Genomic DNA, 24376 nt, shown 5'->3' with positions numbered 1-24376 from the left:
GCTATAGCCTTAATTTTGGTTAGATAAATTCATATTAAATTAGTCATTAGATTAGTCAAAATGTTAATATAATATTATTTTTTAATAATAATATTATTATTATTTTTTCATATTTTACAATTACACTAACCATATATTAATTAATAATTTAAATTGATACTTAAATTATTGTTTCCCAACTAATTTTTTTCCTCAACCTATTATTTTTTATCTAAAAAAAATATAGAAATTCTAAATGTGAAGTAAAAATATAGAAGTTTCAAATGTGAAGTAAAAATATAGAACTTACAAAAAATATAGAATCAAAACCGAGAAAAAAATAGAAGAACCTGAAACTAGCAAGCCATACACATAACCATATACAAGCCATAGACATTATATACACAAACCATACACAAACCAGCAACACAGTCCCATACAAAAGAGTCCCACAAATAAATACCAATACAATCACATTCAAGTCTAACAACACAGTCATATTCAAGTCCAGCAACACAATCTCAAACTTAGTGCAAATACAAAAGAGTCTCATACAAGAGTCCCACAAATAAATACTCGACCACATATTTATCCACAAAACAGTCCACAAATTAGTTGCTACCCAGCCACATATTTATCCAGCCCACATGTGGCTGGATAGCCACTAAATTATCAAAAAAATATGTTCTATAAATATTTTTTTGATAAGAGAAAAATATGTTCTATAAATATTAGAAGTTAGATATCTACATAATAAGGTGTCGAAGGAGAGTTAGATCTACCTCCGGAATGGAACTTCAATTCCTCAAAAATTGCGTGTTGAATATTACGAAAATATTCTTGTTGCATGGCATTCATGCCACGTAGATCTAGCATCATCATCTTACCTTCAAATTTCTTCTTCTCTAGTTCAAACTTCTTCTTCTTTAATTCAAATACTTTCTCGCTTTTTTGATCTACCTTCAACGCAACATTTCTCCGCTCTTCCATGGTTGTGGCTCTATCCTTGGTCATTTTAGCTAAGGAAATGCTGATCTCAAACTCTTTGTCTTCCATTGACTTCCGTTTCCTCTCATTTTCTTTCTCAACTTTTTTGCCTAGAGGTCTCTCAGTAAAAACCTCAATGTTCTCCTCCACTGTGTCAATAGCAACTTTACCTTGTGGCCTTCTCCTCGTCCCAAGGATGGAGATGTGTTGCTATCATTTTGGTTGGTGTCTCAGAAGACACCAATAATGCTCCATTGTGAAGTTGCTCTTCTCCATCTCTTTGTACAAAATTTTTGCCTTCTCAATCTACAAATCCATAGGAATATTGTTAGTTCATAAATGAGTCATATATAATTGTGATAATTAAAGGAAAATGTTACATACATTGTCTTGCTCTGTTGCACCACTCGGATGCAATGACTCTACTTGTGCTAAAAATGCACAAAACTTATTTGTGCATTTCTGAATTGAGGACCACCGATTCATCAAAGAAACTACAGAACGGTTCACATTGTTTTGTTTTTTATATTCATGATAAAATTCTGAAATTCTTTCCTACATTTGCGTAGACTTTTGATCAGTATCCTTTATTGTATCGATACTAATGTTGAGCCAAGCTGAGACGAGGAGGTTATCCTCCTCTACAGTGAAAGATGCACCCATTTGAACTTTTTTTGGATAATGCCTCTTTTCACCGTCATTGAATGTTGCTTAGAGCACAACATTAGAATGTTGCGTTGGGGTGCTATTACAACCCTCTCCTCCACTTTGTAATAGAGTGGTGAAGAAGGGATCATCATCAATTTGTGTGTCCATCCTTGAAAAACATTACATTTTCAAGGAATCAGAAAAGTTTTAAAATTTTCAAGTCCCACAAAACAACAAATTGATGTTGTCACAAATTAAATAAACTGACATGCAAACAGTCCACAAATATGCTCCAAATCAGAGTCAGAAATAAAATTCATTTGCTGATCTGGTATGCAAAGAAATATGTAGAAAAACATTAAAGAAAAAGAGCAAAGAAATATGCATAAAAACAACAAAAAAAAAAAAAACAAAGAAATAAACTTCTTATTCTGTTTTGCAAAGAAAAACAGCAAAGAAATAAACTATGTGTTCTATTTTGTAAAGAAGAACAACAAACACATTTTATTCCTCATCTGTTTTGCAAAGAACAGCAAACTCATCTCTGTTTTTAGTTGGATGTGTTGATGTTAATGTTCTACTCAATCTAAATCAATATTATCTAAATAATAATAGGAATGCTCACAAATCAATATTATCTACTCATATCTTTTTGATCAGTAGCAAATCATGTTATACATGCAGAAAATATTAGGATTTAGCTTCTGCACATAAAGAAATGCATACATACCCACATACATATACTTGTTTTTTTTATAAGTGTCTTAACGATTGTAACAAATAATATATGTGGTGTTTTTGGGATCAAATGGTATTGAAAGTAACTATCGATCAAGATAGCCACAAACGTTAATGTAGCGTCCAAGCCATTACCCACATACATATACTACTACATACACACATAAATATACCCTAAAGCATGCTTACATGAAAGGAGAGCTTAAATTAGAAAAAATCTGTTGATGAGATGCATTGAATCAGCCCAAAATCCTTACAATAGCTTCATTATGGAATGCATCAATACCAAGATCAAAGGCACTAATACATGAACCATGTGGATCGGTGGGTAGTTTTAAAACAACTACAATGAGAAGAATTCAAATTCCAAAGGTCAAATTGATGTTGTCGAACAGGTCCACAATAATAATCAACTTCTGTAGAGATGAAAATGAATTAAGAATTGAGATGACTACAGCGGATTGTAGTTACCGAACCAAGCAACCAACTTCAGAAAACAGCAACAACAATACAAAATAGCAACCAACTTCAGAAAACAGCAACAACAATACAGAACCAAGCAACCAACTTCAGAAAACAGCAACACCAACTCTAATGACTATAGCGGATTGTAGTTACCGAAAACACAAAAAAAAAAAAAAAATGGGCTCTCAGCTCTAAGAATCTGAGAGGAGGTTTGGCTGGACACGAATTCATACTCAAAATACTCAATACAAATCAGCAATACCAACTGTAGAAAAATTAGCAACGATAATAACCATCTTACCCAAACAAATTCATACCCATTTCACAAATTCACAAATTCATACTCAAAATCGACAATGAAAAGCTTACCAAAATAAAGTTTCGGTAATCTTACCAACCCAAACCAAGAGAGAGTGTCGCGTTCTTGAGCCAATCCAACAGAGAGAGAGAGAGAGGGGTAATTGCACAACCGTCGAAGATCGACTCAGGAACAGAGAGAAAATCGATTGAGGAAGAGAGAAGAGGGAGAGGAGTTTGAGAAAAAGAAAATGGCAAACGGAGAGAAGAGGGAGAGACGAGTGAGGGAGAGAAGAGGGAGATGAGTTTCAGAGGTTGAAAAATGGCAAACGGAGAGAAGAGGGAGAGACGAGCGAGAGAGAGAAGCCGTGATGGAGCTGCAGAAAAAAAAATGGCGAGGAAAAGGGGAAAGATGAGAGACAAGGGCAAATACGAGGGAAATGGAAAATACGAGGGAAAGAGAGAGCGAAAACAATAAAATATATGTTTGCTCCTTCTACAGGTACTCGCCAAGTATGACTAGCGAGATGAATTTACTATAGCTAAAATTAGAAAACTGTGGCTTTACCGATTCCAATGCCAGGGATTTTATCTCAAAATCATATGCAAATTAGACTTGGACTTGACAATGGCTAGTCCATTGCCAGTGCTCTTAGGTGTGCAATATTTGGTACAAACACTGTAAATTGGGACTACCTTTTCTCTCTCTTTTCCAGAGATGCAAAGAAATTTATTTCCTTTCAAATAGTTTTGCTAGTGAGATATGATCATAATTTTGATAATATAATTTATGAATAGTAATAAAATTTTATCGATAATTGATATGTGACTAAGTTTTTTATAAGTTTTTCTTAAGTACATTTATCATTTTTTAAAAATGAAATAGTTTGAGTTAAATATTTTTTGAGTTTTGAGAAAGAAGAAAGAAAAATTAAATAAAAAATATTATAAAATTAAAATATGATTATAATACAGTTTTATAATAATATTTTTTTTTTCAGAAATTTAAGAAAATTGAATTCTTGTTTTTTTTTTTAAAAAAAAAAAGAAGTTTGGAAAAGTTATAATGATTATTTTGAAAAAGTTGTAATGATTAGTTTGAAAATGTTTGTATTTAAATTATGTTTGGGAAGTAGATGAGATGAGCTGATATGAGAATTTTGGGATGAGATATATTTCCAAACAAGTCTTTTAATGCTTATTTATATGAAGAATCTTGAGATCAAAGGATTTTCTTAAAAAATAATGATTATTTATTGATGGTTGACAAATTGTGAGTGATATTAATTATTGATGAAATTGTGAAAATTTTAATATCAATGTTGCTTGTATGCTCATCAAGAGGATGGAAAGTATTGTTTTTGAGAAACAAGTTTGAAAAAATAAAAGAGTAATGCTACATATATTTACATTTTTATTTGTAATTTTACTTACAAGACTTATTTTGCTAGTTTTTTTTTTAATTTCAAATTTCATTATTTTCAGCATATTAATAACTGACATGTAGATAATTATAGATGAATTTCATTTTTTGCCAAACATGCTTAATCCTCTGCATTTTTTATTAAGTATTGTGTCTTATTAAAAATAATTAAGTATTTAATGTTGAAGTAACTCATAAGACTAGTTTTATATATTTTAAATTTATTTCTTGTATCTATCCTGGGTTAATTCTATATTAAAGACTCAATTTAAACTTGAAAATCATATCTAAAAACACGGGCACACTTGCATGAACCGTACCCATGAAGAACCGTTACGGACATCGTTTGTGTGAATGTGTCCGTAAAAATCGCTTCCAACCGCCCGTACTTTTAACATTAGTGATATATTCTCTCCCAAATTGACTTCATAGGATGGAGAAATTGAATAACGAGAAATAATTGGTACAAATTTTAAATAGATAGTCTCATACGAACTTTTATAAAAATGGTAATATTAGATATAAATTTTAAATAGATAAGTCTCATACAAATTTTTTGTAAAAAAGTGAGTCTCACTGATAAAAAATAGTTTTTTTACACTTTTTTTAAAGTAGGATCAACTTTTTTACAAGAACTTGTATGAGACTTATCTATTTGGGTCTTATACAAATCATTTCTTTTATAAAAAAGTAGACCTTACCTTAAAAAAGTGTAAAAAAAAAAAATTATTATTTATTAGTGGAGCCTACTTTTTTACAAAAAGCTTATATGAAACTTGTTTATTTGAAACTTGTACCTATCATTACTTATTGAACAAGTGTCCATCCACCAACGGATGTGCTCTTTTCATCGATATAAGCATTAACCCCCAATTTCCGGTTCTCATCGCCCCTTCTTCCCATAGGTTGCATTAGTTTCCTTTAAGCAAACAGAATATGCATCAAAGAAAAAACATTAGGTATGGTTCTAGTTAGGGTTTTAAATGATCAATTCAAACTCCACTAGTTTATACTTGTTGGAACTTGATTCATTTAAACGAATGTTATTTGTGATTAATGTTAATATTAGGTTAACTATTAAACGAGTCTTAACTCGTAAAAATTTAACTCGATTTAATTTTAAGCTTGTGGAAAAATCTATAATCTATAATTTGTTATTTATACATTTAGTTATCTATTATTAATTAATTAATTTATAGTTTACCTTATATAATACATTTAGTTAGGTTATCAAAGCATGTATTACATATATCATATAATTAGTTATATATCTTTAGTATCGCAGTATTCATTTATATTTATTGCAAGCTATATAATATATCTAGTTATTTTATAAATCTAGTAAGTTGTGCATTATATGATATAATACTAAGTATTTTATGTTATATTTATCAATTGTCACATGGATTATATGTGTATAACTTATGTATTTATGTGTGTATATATATATATATATATATATATATGGGAACGGCCCCGGGTGCGTTGGTCTTAGGGTGCACTTGACATAATGATTTAAATAAAAAAAAATTGAAAAAGTCAATAGTTTATTTGTTTGGGAAAAGAAAATACAAGATTAAAAAAAAACAAAAATCTAAACTTCAATAAAGTATCTAATCACGGGACTATTAAGAGTTTTTTAGTAAAACTTGATCATTCATTAAATTTTACAATAGAGCTACACGTCAAATGATCAAGGATCTTAAAGACTTTTTGGTAAAACAAGATCCTTCATTAAATTCCATAAGGGAGTTATACGTCAAATGATCAAGGGTTTTAAGGATTTTTTGGTAAAACAGGATTTACGGACTTAACAGAAAAACAAGATTTACCTTATATAATATATTTAGTTAGGTTATCAAAGCATGTATTACATATATCATATAATTAGTTATATATGTTTAGTATCGCAGTATTCATTTATATTTATTGCAAGCTATATAATATATCTAGTTATTTTATAAATCTAGTAAGTTGTGTATTATATGATATAATATTAAGTATTTTATGCTATATTTATCAATTGTCACATGGATTATGTGTATAACTTATGTATTTATGTATATATATATATATATATATATATAAATTCAAAAGTTGATGGGTAATATCACTTCATTATAGTCGAATAAGAGTAAGATATGATGATATAATATATAATATTTTCTAAACGTATAATGGGTACTGTGATTTGTTAATAGAATCATGGCTGGTTGGCTTTTTTTTGTTCTATATATGACTTTTATTGTTCCATACAAATGATAATGTATATTGTAATTTATATCTATAAATTATTACTTGTAGTTGCAGGCTATCATATATTTATATTTTAATATATATATATATATATCTTATTAGCAATGCTACTTAAAGCATTAGCTAATTTAGCTAAATTTGCAATGGCTAGAAAATCCACTTTTTTCACTTTGGAGCACTACAAGTGAGCTAAATAGATAAAATTTAGCCAAAATTTAACTAGCCAACTCAAAATACACTCACAGCAAACTCCCCAAATCTACAATAAATTTAACTTTGAGACTTTTGACTGGCCAAATGTAGTCAGCCAGCCAAAACGGTTGCCCATCAATTTTTTTCTCATTAATATATTCTTCCCACTTTCTGCAGATGGTTTTTTCTTTTGGCTTTTTTGTGAGCTACACGTTGTGCAGTAGAGTTTTTGCTTTATGATAATCAGACAGTATAATTTGTGAGCTACACGTCGTGGTGGAGTTGAGTACACACATTTTTATGCAAAATCTAATTATTCAAGTTAACAGTAAAAAAAATCAATTAGAAGCCAAGAGACATCTTCTATTTTAGGTGAATACATAGAAGCCAAGGTGTTTTATGTTATGACAAATTCAGACTTTAGTTTTGAACCATGACTTTTATACGATCATTGGAAAAATAAGATCGTTAGAAAATTATACCTGTTGGAATAATATGAACGTTAGAAAATTAACATATTTTTTTAATAAGGAAATTATCATTAGAATTAAAATAAATGAAAATTATAAATAGATATTCAAATGGAATAATGAAAGATTTAGAGAGTTTGTTATTTAGTATTGTTGAAAAATGGCTAGCTAAATTAGAAAAAGTGAACTTACTAGTTAAATTTTGGCTAAAGAATAACTAGGTCACTACTAATGCTAAGCTAGCCACTTTTTATTGACATCAAATAACACTCTAAATCCATCTCCATTGTATTAAAATATCTATTTTTATTTTTCATTTATAAATTCGAATGATAATTGGAATATTTATTCCTTACTAAAAATATGCACATTAAAATATAATTTCCTAACGTTCATATTATTTCAACGGACATAATTTTGTAGCGGTCATATTTTTCCAACAGTCATACTCTTCCAACAATCTTATTCTTCCAACGGATATATTTTTTCAATGGTTATATTTCTCCAATGATTATATTATTTCACTACAAAACAAAACATTCCCTCAACAATTTTATTCACTTCAACTCGAATTTATTTGTAAAATCAATTTTTCATTTTCTCCCAATGGATCGTTCACTTTTTCAAAAAATGACACTTTTCAGTTCAGATTCTGACGAAGAATTTGAGATAGCGAAACAAGTTGTTATGAAAAAAGAATGATCAAGCTCACGTGATTGTTCTTTAAAAATATGTAGATTCATCAGGCACGATCGATTGCAAACTCACCAAAAAAATTTTTGTGACAATTTTATTGATCTGCCAATCTATCATCACAAATACTTTCGAATGAGCCGTTCTGTTTTTTTCGTTTCTAGTTTATAGTAAAAACTCATAAATCTTATTTTGTCCAAAAAAGAGATGGTTCTGGAAGACTTGATTTTTCTTCCCTTCTAAAGATTACAACTGCTTTAAGATGCTTGCATATGGTGTCATGATTGATTTTATAGATGGATTGGGGAGACAAACGCATTAAAAAGCCTAATTTTTTTTTTTTTTGTTAAAGCAGTTACTTCAATTTTTTTTTTTTTTTTTTTTTCTAAAAAGTACTTAAGGAAACTCAACAATGACGACATTACTAGATTGCTCGCAGTTGGTGAAAGAAATGGGTTTCCAAATATGTTAGGGAGCATCGGTTACATGAATTAGAAGTGGAAAAACTATCCAACTGCTTGGCATGGTATGTATTCCGGTTATATCCACAAACCAACAAATGTTTTAGAGGCAGTAACTTCTTTCGATCTATGGATTTGGCACCTTTTTTTTATTACTTGGGTCTCATAATGATATAAATATGTTTGATAGATCATTTATATTTTCTGATATTGCTCAAAGACATACTTCGACTGTTAATTACATAATTAATGGTCATAATTATGCAATGAGGTAATATTTTGTTAATAACATATATCCACAATGGGCAACATTAGTTAAAACTATCTCAACTCCCCAAAGAAATAAGAAAAATACTTTGATGCAGCCCAAGAGTCCACAATGAAGGATGTAGAGCGTTTTTTGGTGTGTTTCAAGCACGATTTACTATACTTTGTGAACCTGCGTATTTTTTCGTATTGAAACGCTCAACTATATTATGTTGGCAGGCATAATTTTATATAATATGATCATGATGAACGAACTGACAATGAATCTGAAGAGTTTAAATATGAATAGTTGGCAAAAAGCACACATGAGCAAGTGTCACCCAGCCCTACAACTGAATTTAGTGAGTCCATTCAATGCCATGGTCATATTAGAGATAGGAATATCCATTGTCAACTCCAAGAAGACCTCGTCGACCATTTATGGCAACTATATAGCGCAACATAACATTTTATCATGCATGATTGTACTAATGTTTTATTTTTTCTTTACAATATGATTTCCTTGACTCTTTTTAGAAGAATGTGTAACCATTTCTCTCATGCAAAAGAATGTAGTATGTCTTTGTTTTTTTTATTTACACAAATCGTGCAATGATCAATTATTCAAAACCACAGTAAATGTATGGTTCAAAACATTAAATAAAATGTATGGTTCAAAACATCAAATAAAAGTTACTCCATAAGAAAAAAAGCCAACAAACAACTAGCACCTAAAATACATGACAATTAACCCAAAATACATTTCAAAATATTTTAGTTTCTCCTAGCAAGACTTCCAAGGATTTCCATTTGTCGTTGAAGATAATATTCTTGTAGCATTGGAGACATGACACTTGTATTAATCGTCATAATTTTTTCTTCTTCTTTTCTTCATTCCGTACTTTCTCCTGCTCAACTAGCATCTTCTCTTTCCGAATACGCAATTCCTCTTGCTTAAGACAAAGCATCTGTTGTCATGATCACGTGCTTCTTCAAAAAGTTTTATCCTATTCTTTCTATCTTCATCTCATTTAGTACCATGAGATAATCTAAATCCATTCTTTCTTTTATCTTTCTCAGCTTTATGGCCTATTAGTCGATCTAAATATGTAGATGTTGTATGTAAATCCTCATCTTTTCCTTACACCGCATCTAAGGAAACTTCAAGCCATCCCTCCTCAAGTATCAAATCTTCCTCCACACTAAAATTTGATCCTTGTGATTTTTGTTCAATAGGTTCAACCTCAATAACCTCAACTTGAGGTGGAGACACTTGGTGTTCATTTATCTCATTTGTAGTTTGAATGAAAAAGTCATTGTTATTGAGAAGATTTGTGACATAGGCATCTTGGTGAGCTATTGAATCCATTCCTATTTAGAGATGGGAAATTTACTTCTATACACTAACAATATGAATCCTTGTATTAATAACAATATGATAACAAATTTCACGTGCAAAAAATTTTCAGATCTTGATATGAGATATTATTATAGAATGCCTTTTTTTTTTTTCCCTCTTTGATTTTCCAACGGTCCCAGGCAAATTATGTCAAAAAAGATTTTCCCTCTCTTTTTCATTGAATTCAAGTGACTAGCTAGCAACTGCTTAGCTGATATCATGCTTTATTGGCTTTGAAATCAAATTATTGAATCTAAGCACTGGATCGAAAAGGAATGGAAAATATCATGTCATTATTGAAAGAGGAGCAATTTAGCAACGAATTAACTTGCAGTCAATTAAATTTTTTTTTTTTTTTTTATAAGTAATAAGGATTTTATTCATATGAATGAAACATGCATCACCCGTGTATATAGGAAGTATACAAAAGAAAACACCTAATTACATTCTAGCTAAGGCAAGAAAGTCATGGACATTGTTTCCATCAAGTACAATGGCTGAAAACCATAGCATTAAAGTGCGCATAAAAAAATTCTGAAACTCCTCCATTGTGCGTTCCCTATTCTCAAAACATCTCTCATTCCTCTCGGACCATGCGTACCACATGATACAAAACGAGATCATCTTCCACACTACCACCACTTGGGGACAGCCTTAAAGCTCCTTTCAACAAGCCAATAAATCCACCACCTGCGGAGGCATTACCCAAGTAATATCCATTCTTCGAAAGATCTCATTCTATAACCCCCTCGTGACCTCACAATGCAAAAGTAAGTGATCTACAGATTCTCCTTGTTTTTGCACAAGTAGCACCAATCCATCACTATGATTCTCCTCTTTCTTAGATTGTCCGTAGTCAAGATCTTCCCAAGAGCGGCAATCTATAAGAAGAAAGCTACCTTAGTAGGCACCCGTGATCTCCAAATCCTCTTCCATGGAAATGATACATGGCCTTGGGTTGACAACATCTTGTAGTAGTTCCTAACTGTACATTTTTTACTACCATTAGCCCTCCATTGCAACCTATCCTCTTGAGCCGTAATATTTCCCATAGAATAAAGCAACCTGAAGAAATCAGAGACAACTTGCAGTTCCCAATCATGAATATTTCTATTAAAAAGAATATTTCACTTGTAAGATTTATGGGACAATACCCTCATATCTGCAACAGAGGCCTCTCTGTTAGCTACAATACTATAGAGTGCTGGGAATCTCCTGTATAAAGTGCACTTTCCACACCAAACATCATGCCAAAATCTGATTCTAGACCCATCTCCCACCACGAATCGTATGTGACTTTCGAAGTCCTGCCAACATTTCCTAATAAATTTCCATAAGCCCACACCATGTCTCCCTCTTACTTCCTTAGAGCACCATCCTCCACATCCCTTCCCATGTCTAGAATCAATAATCTCCTTCCATAGTGTGTTCCTCTCTAAGTGGTACCTCCATAACCATTTGCCCAACAAAGCTTTATTGAACGTTTGCAAATTGCAAATCCCCAACCTCCATTCAGAATAAGAGAACAAACTTTGTTCCAGTTAACTAAATGGAATTCGGTTTCCTCCCCATTCCCCCCCGCCCCCAACAAAAAGGACCAAAATAATCTCGCAATTCTAGTCGCCACCCGTGTAAGCAAAGGAAAGACTGAAAGGAAAAAAGTGGGGAGATTGGTTAATGAACTCTTAATTAAAGTAAGTTGACCCCCTTTCGATAGATACATCCATTTTCTCCTAGCAAGCTTCCTCTTTACTTTTTCCACCACCCCATCCCAAATGGCTCGAGCCTTAAAATTGGCCCCCAACGGAAGACCCAGATAGTTCATAGGCAAAGACGACACCTTGCAATCCAACAACTGTGCCAAGTTGTTAATATTAGGCACCGCACCCCTTGCAACCATCTTGGATTTACTAAGATTAATCTTAAGCCCTGACACTGTTTCAAAGCAAAGCAAAAGAACTCGCAGAGATTGAATCTAACTAGGATCCGCATCACAAAATAAGAGTGTATTATCTACAAATAAAAGATGCGAGAGTGAAGTAGTGCCATTTGTGCCATTACCCACCGAAAAACTGAATAAAAAACCTCCACCAACAACAACCTTCACCAACCGCCCCAATGCCTCCATAACAATGACGAACAAGAGGGGAGACAAGGAATCCCCCTACCTCAAACCACGTGAGCTGTTAAAGAACCTAGCAGGAGTACCATTAACTAATACTGAAAAGCGGACTGTAGATATTCAACAACGGATCCAAGAAATCCACATGTCACCAAAACCACACCTACCAAGCAAGTAAAGAAGGAAATCTCAATTCACATGGTCATAAGCCTTTTCCATGTCAAGCTTGCAAAGAATACCTGAGACGCCTTCCCGCAACCTATGATCCAAGCACTCATTGGCAATAAGCACCGAATCCAGGATCTGTCTCCCCATAATGAAGGCATTTTGAGGCTTAGAAATAATATGTTCCATCACTGAGCTAAGCCTATTTACCAGGACCTTGGAGATAATTTTATAAACTCCACTCCCCAGGCTTATGGGGCGAAAATCTTCAACTACCTTAGCCCCATGTTTCTTTGAAATAAGAACAATGAACGTCGCATTTAGACTTTTCTCAAATTTATGGAAAGAATGGAATTCTGCAAAAACCTGCATAATATCACATTTTACTACATCCTAACAAGCCTGGAAGAAACCCATCGAGAAACCATCTGGGCCTGGTGCCTTGTCCTTCGCCATGTCACTAATAACCTTACACACCTCATCTTCCTCAAATGCCCTTTCCAACCCATTAGCACTTTGTGAATCAATAGACTCGAATGGCAAGCCATCAAGTTTTGGCCTCAGGCATATCGATTCCGAAAGGAGGTTCTCAAAATGCTGCACAATATGATTTTCCAAATCAATAGAGGATGAAAGCACTTGGGTACTTGAGTGGAGTGACTCAATATTGTTACTGTGTCGATGTGAATTCGCCACTTTATGGAAGAATTTCGCACATTTATCACTCTCTTTTAGCCAAAGGGCCCTGGATTTTTGTCGCCACGAAATCTCTTCCATCAATAGCACATTCTCTAGATCAGTTACAATCACTCTTTTTCTAACAAGGGCCTCCTCTAAGAGGTCTCCCGTCAATTCCTTGTTCTCCAAATCTTGTAGTTCCTCCATAAGAGTATTCTGTTGATTGTCAATGCTACTAAACACCTCCAAATTCCACTTCTTTAGATCTTGCTTCCAAACTTTGAGCTTACAAGCTAGAATGAAATTGGGGTTGCATGTAAACAGATAAGAGGACCACCAAGAACACACATTCTCTACAAAACCCTCCGCTGCTAACCATATATTTTTAAACTCGAATGGTCTACATCTACCAATCACACCTCCAAAATACAAGACAATAGGAAAATGATCGGAGCACACACGAGGCAACTGTTTTTGAGAAAGATCAGGAAAGTACACGTCCCACGACGGGGAGACAAGGAACCTATCCAATCTCGACCATCCCCAACCATTAGACCATGTGAACTCTCCCCCGAGAAGCGGGAGATCTATAAAGTCTAAATCAAATACAAACTCCGAAAACTCCTCCATAGCTGCCAAGTGGCGGTGAGTCCCTGAACGCTCGCTGGGAAAGCGAACAATATTAAAATTTCCCCCCATGCACCACGGCACCTCCCATAAATAAATAAGACCCGCCAACTCCTCCCATAGTCGCCTCCTCTCATTATCCAAATTTGGACCATAAGTACCCGCAAAGGCCCATTCCCATCCATCAATCATATTTTTAAAATGAATAGCAATAGAAAAAGTTTCCAACACATTCCTCAACCGACTCCACCACTATTTTGTCCCACATTAAAAGGACCCCCCCTCCCCCCCCAGGACGCACCCAACGACGCCAAATAAGACCACCCTACATATGGACACCCCCACAAGCTACGAATTATTCTTCTATCGACTACCATCAACGTAGTTTTTTGAAAGCACACTACATCTACTTTCCATGACCTCAATAAAGATCTTATACGAAGACGTCTATTGCAGTAATTTAGCTCCCTCGCGTTCCATGATAATATCCTAGGCTTCATAGTTACAAAGAGTGCCCCTCCCTTTCGGTCTATCTCTTCCACCCCCCCCCCCCCCTTCCCCCTTTACCCTTTCTTTAGCTTCATAGTTGATAGTGCAAGAAAGCCTTTTAAGTTCCCAGTCTCGCTTCATGGTCAACTTCAAACAACTATTTTCAATAGCAATGAGAAGGGCTCTAAATTGATCCTCATAGCCTACACAAGAAATACCAAGAGTAGAATACATCTCCTCCACCTGCTTAAAGATCCAATCCGATCCAAATAAATCCAAGTTTGGGGAAATTGTGCATAAAGGAGCTGGTTCCTCCATCCCCTTAACAGAAGGCCCATTGTCTAGACTGGTCACTACCAAAGCCGAATCTTGATCCCACGGCTGAGGCTGAAAATGAGTTTTCATGTCCATCGACACCCCTTCAGAAAGAAAAACAGCCACCTGCGAAGGAGGTGAGGAAAAAACATAGAGACTGCTTCACAAGGCGCCTCCAGAGGAGAAAGAATAGTCGCTGGCGGTAGAAGGGGTGCCACGACTGCCATAGAAAGCCCAGCAATCTCAGTCGACCCATTCTATGCATGACTTAGCTTGGCACAACCACTTACAGTGGTGCAAAAATTCATACCAGCTTTGTTATTTCCAACCATCGAGGCTAATACAGTCACCGGCAAATGAACCGAGGGAGCGACTGTTGTCGAAGGTCCACCAGCCACAGTCGATCGAGTCTGTGCCAGGCCCAGCGCCTCCAAGTTACGTGAAGTAGTGCAGGAGATCACACCACCTACAACATTTCTGCCAGTCGCATCGCCTGAGCCACCACTTTGAACACACTCTGACGGAGGTGCCACTACCTTCCTCGAAAACCCTGGAGCCTTTGCCGACACCGGAGCAGGGCCCTCACCGCCCTCGACACAAGCCACAGCTACGGGTGGAAGTGAGGCCCTGCGCCTCCTCCACATAGGCCCCGTGGGTCTGAGGTCTACCCTGGAAGACCCGGGCCCATTGGATGGGCCCTTCCCCTTAGCAGGCCCAGAAAAGGGACCAACTTCAGGCCCATACGGGACTACCTTGGTCTCCTTACCCTTTGGCTGACCCTTGGGCTCCTGGCCCTTTAACTTCCCAATAACAGGCCCATTACCCGAACTAGAACTCAAATCCCACCCCTAATCCTCAACGCATCGTTTCAACCAAGTAATATTACCTTGCAGTACCCCCATCTGCATTTGCATATCAGACAAAACCTACATGATATTTTCCTTTTGAAGGCCAACAAATCTCCTACCAACTTCCTTACGTCCCTGAGTACCTACCAAAACAATGCTACTGTCATCCCCACTAGCCACCCTCCTGTCCAACTGACGAGATATGTCCACAGTCCTTGATATTTGGAGAGCCTCTTTATACGACTGAAGAGTTTTCAAAATTGGTGGTGCCTGCCCACTGAAACAAGTGGTCTCCCTTAAAACCTCAGCAAGTTTCCTCCATCCCCTCCCATCTCTATCGTCTGGGACAAAAATACAGCCGCGACGCCCACCCCCTCGATACTCTTCCACTGTCATGAATGCACCTTGAACATTTGAGCACCTCTAGATAGTGAAGCCCCTATCCCCTTCACGATGACTAGCATAAAAACCATTTCTCCTTGCATTCACGCCATCCTCCAGGACTCCACAGAGCCACCATGCCGTGGCTAACTCCATCTTCATGCTTTTCACAAACTCCCACCCTCTCTCTGTAAGGATCAGCCATCGACCCTCCCTAGAAATCTCAAAAGATTTTAGTTCAATGGCAATGGTTTTCCCATGAACCATTCCTCCTTCCAACCAATCACAGTTCAGACTTTCAACCAATCATGAACACCATCGTAAACTAATTTCATTCGAAAAAGAATTCTGAGAAATAATGTGTACGGAGATGATTTTCTCTCTCTAACTTCTCAATGAAAAGGAAAAAAAAAAAAAGAAACAGTTTTGTCGGTGTTGCAACCCTGCATGCTTCACAGCAGTCTTTCAAAGGATATATATCCTACGTGTAGCTAGTAATCTACCTTTTGGAAATTAGCCATAACATGACATATGTTTGGGTAATATTCACAAACAATTGGCAGGCAAACAAGCAAATGCAAAGATTAGCAGATTCTATTATTCCATTCAAACTCAAAAATATACAGATTGCACCCAACACACTGCACAAGTACATAGAAAACAAAAGAAATTCAAATTACTAAAGTAAGTAGTCGACCTAACCTTCGGTTCCCGTAACCAAGTTTTTGTTTCTCACTAGGTCCTTTCACGACTCAACTAGAGAAAAAAAAAAACAAATAAAAAAAGTTGGGAGTTGTTAAAAAAACCGTTCCAGTGATTTCAGTCTGTAGCTGTGTAAAAAGAAAGTGTCAATCTGTAAAACAAATTTGGCAGCTATGTAAAAAATGTGTCAATCTGTATGGGAAAAAAAAAAGGGTAAGGATGTGAAGAGAGAGAGAGAACAGACCCAACTAGAGAGACAACTTCCAGTAATTTCTTTGTTTCTCCTTTCAAGCAACCAGAAACTCCAGTGATTTTTTACTCTTTCAATCGTTCAGAAATGGCAGCTGTATCTTGTAGAGTGAATAGAAGGGGAGAATGAAAAGGGTGGGAGCTTCTGGCGCCAATGAATAATATATTTAAGGAAAATATTTGGCCGGCCGAACCTGACGACAACTTTACTTATAAAAATAACATCACTTTACAAAAATACAATCATTTTTAAGCATATGTTGTAAAATATATTGTGAAATATATTATATGTATATTATTACTCCAAGTATAATACTTTGCCAGCAAGTTACTTTCTCCCTTTTCTATCACATCTTTCGCCAAAGAAATATATATATATATATATATATATCAAGACAGCGAGAAGAAGGAAAGGGCCAAGCCTGACCGAAGAAGAAGAGAAGGAAGGGGAGGAAGAACAGCAGAAGATCAGAGAAAGAAAGAAGGATGGAAGATATATTGCACAATAATTAAATTATGCAAGCACAAAATAAGTAGGCGGTTAGACCGTCCATATGCATGTATGCAGATGCACAAATAGTTGTAATAAACATATAAGCTTTATTAAAATTAACAAGCTTAAAGTAATTACAAGGCAGCAGTTGGTAGTGCAGATTTGCACTTACAAGTATTGGGGTAGATAGGGAGAGTCAAGAACAAGTTTGAGAGGATTAAGGGTTTCTCTCGAGTGAGTTCTAAAAATGAGCTCTGCCTGTCTCAGCATTGAGGTTCTCCTTTTATAACATAAGGAGTTCCTGTTTACAATTATTAAAGTAAAACCCGTGAGTGCACAGTGGGAACTGTTTAAGCACGGGGCACAGGGGTGTCATCATTCTGTCCTCCAGCTGTCTCTGTGGGCGGCTACTTTGGGCATAAGATGACAAATTAGGATTCGGTCCACTCTGTGACGTCCAGCTGTCTCTAGGGGCGGCTGATTTTGGCGCAGAGTGTCAATTATCTTCAAAGAGGACTGTATTGGTCTTCTTTGAACTCCAGTAGTAGTCAATCATCTTCTAGCTTTGGGATGCCTTCCGAATCATGACCAAAAATATTACTGTATGAAGCCTCTGATGATGCCTCTGAATTTTCTTCAGAATTATCACTTGTAGACTTGGACAGTTGTTGTTCCAGCAGTTTCAGTAAATCCTTTTTACCGAGTCTTCTGAGGATGTTATCCTTGGTAGACCTGGAGGATTTCTTGGAGGATGAGCTGGTGGCTTTTCCTCTTGATGAAGCTGTTGGTGAATCAGGGGCCTGAATTACCAGGGGGTATTCAGGTATTACTATACCAGACTTTATTGCAGGGAATTCCTTTTTGTCCGCTAGATCAGGGGCGGCTTGGGGAAAGTCCTTGATCATCTGGTCAATCACTTTTTCAGTATAACCATACCTATCCCACCATTTTGTGAAATAAGCACGATCCAGCAAATTGGCATTTCTCTCATAAGTCCATTTGAAGATCCACGGTAGTTTGTAGGTCTTGCAAAATTGGAGCTCAGGAGGGAACATCTGATTATGCCGGTTCAATTTTGTACCAGCAAATTGTTTATAAAATTCAAAAGCTCTGGCGAGCTGATCAGGGAGATTCTCGGGAATAAGTCCAAATAGGTCCCACCATTGGAGAAACCAGTAAGGGAAAGTTCCTTTGAATCTTTTATCAAAATTAAAGAACCATGAATGGCTCATATCAGGTACCTGAAAGAACATGAAGCGTCTCCAGGCAGTTATGTAATCAAAATAATTATAACTCAGTGCTGAGTCATGGAGTTTTTTGAGGGTGGATGGGTTTGTGGCCCATTCTTCTTCTGTAATAACTCTCAAGATGTAAGCACTGTGATAAATTAATTTGGTGGAATCATTCTTATCATAAATGGGTTTAATGATAAGAGAGTTGGTGAGAATTAGGATACTGGAATAATATTGAAGATTTTTGGAGGAATCTTCAGGTATCCAGTGGAAATTGGTTGGAAAGTAAGAAGAGGCTATTTTGAATGGATCTGTGGTACTAGAACGGGTGGGTTCTATGTGGAACAGATGGGTCAAAATTGGCTTCTTCATATACAAAGAATTTCCTTTTGGGAGGAAAAACTGTGGAGTAATTAAAGTAGGTCCTTTTGATGCAATTGCTTTCGCATATGGATCAAAAGGGGTAGAAACCGTAGACGCGAAGGTCGACGGTTGCACAATTGTACCAAGAGGTGTAAACCTATTGGTAATATCCAATGCCGTTGAAGGGGCACTGGGCGCAGGAACAGTAGATGTCCTAGACTCATTCTTGATGAGTTTTATACTAGGTATTGGTGGTGGGGGGTTCACTCTCTGTTTTTCTTTTCCTTTCTTTTTGCTGACGCTCATGGTTGGGTGTCTGCAAGAATTCTCTGGTAAGAAAATCAGGGATAGAATTATCAGTGCCTTTGATATATTCAATATCAAAATCAAAAACACTTAAAATACTTTGCCATCGTGCAAAAATATGTTTTGATGCAATGTTTTGAACATCTTGTTCTAAAACAAATTTAGCACTCATGCAGTCAATACGAAGTAAAAACTTCTTATTTAACAAATCAGATTGAAATTTAGAAATACATAGTACTATGGATAATATTTCCTGTTTAATAGTACTATATTTTTCTTGTGCAGGGTTCCAGGTTCCAGAATGGAATCGAACAATTTGTTCAGACGAACCTGGTGAAACAATTTGTTTCAGAATGCCACCATAACCAATGTTTGAGGCATCTGTTTCAACGATTTTAAAAGAATCAGAAGTGGGGATACCAAGGCACGGCAAAGTTTTGACATGTGCTTTGATTTTCCTCACTATTTTGGTATGTATTTCTGTCCAAGGAGGAGGATTGGAAAGAAGTCTTTTGAACAAAGGACGACATTGTTTCCTCATATCCTTGTAGAAATCAGCAACATAGTTAAGAGATCCTAAGAACCTCTGTAACTGGTTTTTGTCAAGAATGACATCAGGGAATTTATCAGCAAAATCAATGGCTCTTTGGATGGGCCTGATTTTACCTTCAGCAATATCATAACCAAGGAATCTGATCTTGGTTTGAAACAATTTGATCTTTTTCGCAGAAACGACAAGACCATTGAATCTAATGATGTCAAGAAACGAATTTAAATGTTTCCAATGTTCATCAATAGATTTTGAAAAAACAAGGACATCATCTATGTAGACGATGGTGAAAGCAGTGAACGAATTGAAAATATCGTTCATAATATGTTGGAACTCACTGGGGGCATTTTTGAGGCCGAATGGCATCACATTCCATTCGTAATGACCAAAGGGAGTAACAAAGGCTGTTTTGTACCTATCTGACTCAGCTATCTGGATTTGCCAAAACCCGGACTTGAGGTCAAATTTGGAAAACACAACCGCATCAGTCAACCTATGAATTAAGTCATTTTTGTTGGGAATAGGGTACCTAATCCACTGTAAGACTTTGTTCAAGGGTTTGTAATTAATAACTAGACGAGGGACACCTCTCTCTAGTTCTGCTTTTTTCTTGACATAAAAAGCTGGGCAAGACCAGGGGGACTTACTCTCTCTAATTATGCCTTTTTTCATCAAGTCACTAATCTCCAGTTTACAAAACTCTAAAGTCTGACTATTCATTTGAATTGGTCTGGCTTTAGTGGGGATTGTGCGTTCATCAAAATTTTTGATATAAGGAAGAGAAACGATGTGTTTCTTCCTATGCCAAAAAGCATTTGGTAAATCAGAACAAACATCAAAAACAAGACGCTTGTTAAAATCATCAATTTTTGAAACTAAAATTGGGGAAGATAAATGATCAGAAATCTTTTTATATCTTATTTCCTGTTGGAGGAAATTAAGATGTTTTTGTTTTGCAAAAAGTAAAGATTTCAAACCTTTATCTTGATCAATCTCTTGACGAGAGGCAAATTTGAATTTGACTTTTTGACCAAAAGGGTCGGTAGTGATACCGTCTTTTTCGGTTAAAAAGGGATATAAAGCCGAAATAAAAGGAATGCCTAAAATCACTTTGTCAGACATATTTCTGACCAAAACAGAAGGGATTTTAAAACAAACATTATTTTGGCAAACATGAGCGTTGTTAAGTTCAAAAGTAATTTGCATTTTAGAACCATTTGCAGAAAACAAACGCTCAGAAGATTTTTCAAAATATTTGCTAGGAATGAGTCCTTCCTGAATACAATTCAGGTCTGATCCGGAATCAATCATAGCAACAACAGAGAATTGAAAATCATGGGCAACAACAATAGTTACCCTTGAAAACCATTTCGGAGGAATGGTATGATGGATTAAACAAATCTGGTTATCAGCAGCTAACTCATGTTGGCTAGAACCAGAGTCATTCGTTTGCTCATTATCAGAAGGGATGTCCTGATCAAGTTGTTTATCAATTTTGAACACCAAAAATTCTTGTTTTAAAATCTCATTTTCAGACTTAAGGTTGTTAACCTCAGATCTGAGTTCAACGATTTCTTTTTTAACAAGATTTATTTCGTGTTGCAAATCATTTGTTGAAATATCCTTGGGTTTTTTCTTTTGAAATCTCTCCAAGGTTTCTTGAAAACTAATCCTGGGTTTTGAAGGTTCTGGTTCTTGGCGACCCAGAAGCTTTTTTAGCTTAAGAAGGTATTCTTCCTTGAGCTCAGGATTTGTAATTTGAGAAATCAAGGTTAGCAATAGATTTTCTTGTTCTTCAGATTTGGATAAGACATGGATTGTCTTTCCTTTCATCTGGCAACAAGTATCATTACAATTGCAACCTAGCTTAGGTCCAGTAGTTTCAGGAGTTTCAGTTTCTGAGTGATATTCTGAATCACTGGAACTGAACTCAAGGGTATCAGATGATGAAGACGAGACTATTTCTAGGAGGCGAAATAGTTCTTCTTTATCATTGTTACCAATATCTAACTGGTTAAGCTTTTTCTTAAGTTTTTTATCTGTTTTGGCCTTCTGGGGACATTTATTAGCAAAATGCCCTTTCTTGCCACAGATATAACATTTTCCTTCAGAAGAATCTTTTGAATTCTTTTTCTTAGAAGATGACTTAGAAAATGGTTTTTTATAAGTTTTCTTGTAAAATTCATCACGGGGTTTTCTCCTGATATCCCTGTGAGGTTTAGAAAACTTTTGTCTCCTTTTAGAGGGAGCTATAGCAGGAAGTCCAAATTGTTCACAAAATGTTCCCATTTCGTATTTGGCTTTCTTGCTATTTCTCATCTGCTCTCGGAGCATTCTTTGATCATTACACATACTAATACCAAGTTTCTTTATTACTGCACATATATCACCATAGGTGTATGCATCGTAATTCAGAGACCCAGCAACAGTAAGTTCATCCTTCACTTTATAGGCAAACAAGCGAGGTAAACCATCAATGTATTTCTCCTTCCAGTAAGGCTTTTGACTATCGTCACGAAGCATTACCTTTGAAATAAAAACATCTTGGTACCATCTATAATCAGACATCTGATGACATCTAAGATTATTTAACTGGTCGCTGATACGACTGGTTATATCAGATGGTGTGCCAATAAAATGCTTTAAAATTGTATAAATCAAAGTATTAACTCCATCAGGCTGAGCAGAACCAATGGATTCATCAAAAATAGGAAATCCTTCATCATTACACTTGACAGCGTTCTGAATGGATTCCTTAGCATCTCTGGTTAGGTGTTTATCCCACCAGTTTCTTAAAACACCGGAAAAACCTTGTGTTAAAATCTTAACAATATCAGGTTGTCTGATATTATTATTAACATAAGCATTTGAAATCAAAGACATTTTACTCATGGTATTCATGATCTCTTGTTCGGAGAAACCATCAATATTCCACTCGTAAACTTTGTCAGCAGAGTAAGAAGATTGGCTTTGAAAAACTTTTTCTTCAAACTGTAAATCAGGGGGTGTAGGCCTGGAATACCAGTTCTTCGTCAGACTCATTGGTTGAGGTCCTTTTGAAGAAAATCTGGCAATTTCAGGTTTTAAAACAATATCTTGAAAATTATTTTCAAGTAAATCAAGATCCTTTTCTTCAGAGGAGTGTTCGTCAGAAGACTCATCTGTGGATTCCATTAAAACTTCTTCTTCTATTTCTTTGTTAGACAAAGCACTAGTAGAAGGAAGTTCTTTTTTCAGATCTTTAAGCATTTGATCAATTTTATCTAAAGTCTGTGCCTGAGTTGTTTTAAAATCAATTTTGGCTCGACTTTCAGGTAAAATAATCAAAGGTTTTTCAATTATTTTCTTTGGTTGATCTGTTTTTGAAACCAAAGGAATAGGATCAGGTTTTTCAACCTTTTCTTCAATCCGATCCAACTGTTGTCCGATCGTATGAAGAGCAAGATTCACAAAGTTATTTTGGGAAATAACTTTTTTGGTTTCTTTGAGAATCTTGTCCTTCTCAGGATCTCTGGAAACAGTTTCCGAGATTTTGAAAGGTGAAGCAGAAATCTCAACTCCCTTGTGGGTGATGAGAACAGTCTCCAAAGGTGGATGGCTTGACTGAACTACCATCTTGCCTTCTTCCTTGACAAAATCAGTTTTAACAACATTCAAAGTGTTGTTTGAAACATAAATATTTTCAACAAAATCAAAGAAAAGAATATGCTGTTGCTGCTTATTCATTTCTTCTTTCCTTTCCTTCTTCTCGCTGTCTTGGTATCAGAGCCAATCTGGTATCTAATTGTTGTGAATTGCTTCTTCTTTGTTGAACTTATTTTGTTTTTTGACAACCCTGAGACGAAGTTTCTACTTCGGTTGGTTCAGGATCATCTTTCGACAAGTAGGTCAGGTACCCAGGTAAGTCCCGTGTTAAGCCGAGGTAGGCGTTGAGGGCAGTTAGTGGTACAAACCCGAGGGCCGAGAGTGGTAAGTTCGCAGACCCCTGAGATGCGACGGTCGGTGTTGTCCTAGGACAAAATGAGTTGGATAAATAGATCCAATTCAACAATTAGTTCCAGGTCGGCTATGCCGCCTGACATAGTGAATGAGGAAGACTGCGCCTTCGAGGCAGTTGAGTCTTCTAATTTTGGGTCTTGGAAGATCCCAACCCTTAATGTTAATAAGTTGTATCGGACCAACTGGTTCGAAAAAACCCTGCACACACAACACTGCGTGCGTACTGTTGAACAATCTTATGCTATATCCAAATCCCAAGAAAAATGTTGCCTGTTCCCCAAAGAACAGATGACTAAATTTTTCCAGGAAGGATTTAGATATATTCATATTGGATCTGTCCAAATTGCTGCCAAACCTTTAACTAGGCGAGGTATCGATGCATCCGTTCTTTTCTGCCTTAGGGATGCCAGATTCAATCAATTTGAAACAAGTATTCTCGGAATGATCCAATCGTCTTTAACGAACGGACCAGTCCATTTTAATTGTTTCCCTGATTTAACTCTTGCTATTGATGATGATCATATTTCAAAATGTTTAACTTTGAATATTTTGACTTCTGGTTATGACATGCTTCCAGGGAGTAAACCTCTCACTTTGATTTAC

General features: G+C 35.7%; 1 long non-coding RNA gene and 1 other non-coding gene across 2 annotated transcripts; both read right to left on the bottom strand.

Moving 5' to 3' along the window:
- Window positions 1-2395: 2395 nt before the first annotated feature.
- On the bottom strand, window positions 2396-2523 carry LOC121238028. Its single transcript, XR_005935073.1, has one exon. It is a non-coding gene; the product is annotated as a small nucleolar RNA snoR80 (small nucleolar RNA).
- Window positions 2524-8861: 6338 nt separating this feature from the next.
- Window positions 8862-17033, bottom strand: LOC121237909. The gene is made up of 2 exons (XR_005935013.1): window positions 16582-17033; window positions 8862-9048 (listed from the first exon to the last, which is right to left on the bottom strand). It is a non-coding gene; the product is annotated as an uncharacterized LOC121237909 (long non-coding RNA).
- Between the last annotated feature and the right edge of the window lie 7343 nt (window positions 17034-24376).

The sequence above is a fragment of the Juglans microcarpa x Juglans regia genome, chromosome 6S, assembly GCF_004785595.1.
Source record: "Juglans microcarpa x Juglans regia isolate MS1-56 chromosome 6S, Jm3101_v1.0, whole genome shotgun sequence".
Taxonomy (NCBI): domain Eukaryota; kingdom Viridiplantae; phylum Streptophyta; class Magnoliopsida; order Fagales; family Juglandaceae; genus Juglans; species Juglans microcarpa x Juglans regia.
Note: the sequence above shows the minus strand (reverse complement) of the source record. Positions and strands in the feature narration are given on the sequence as shown.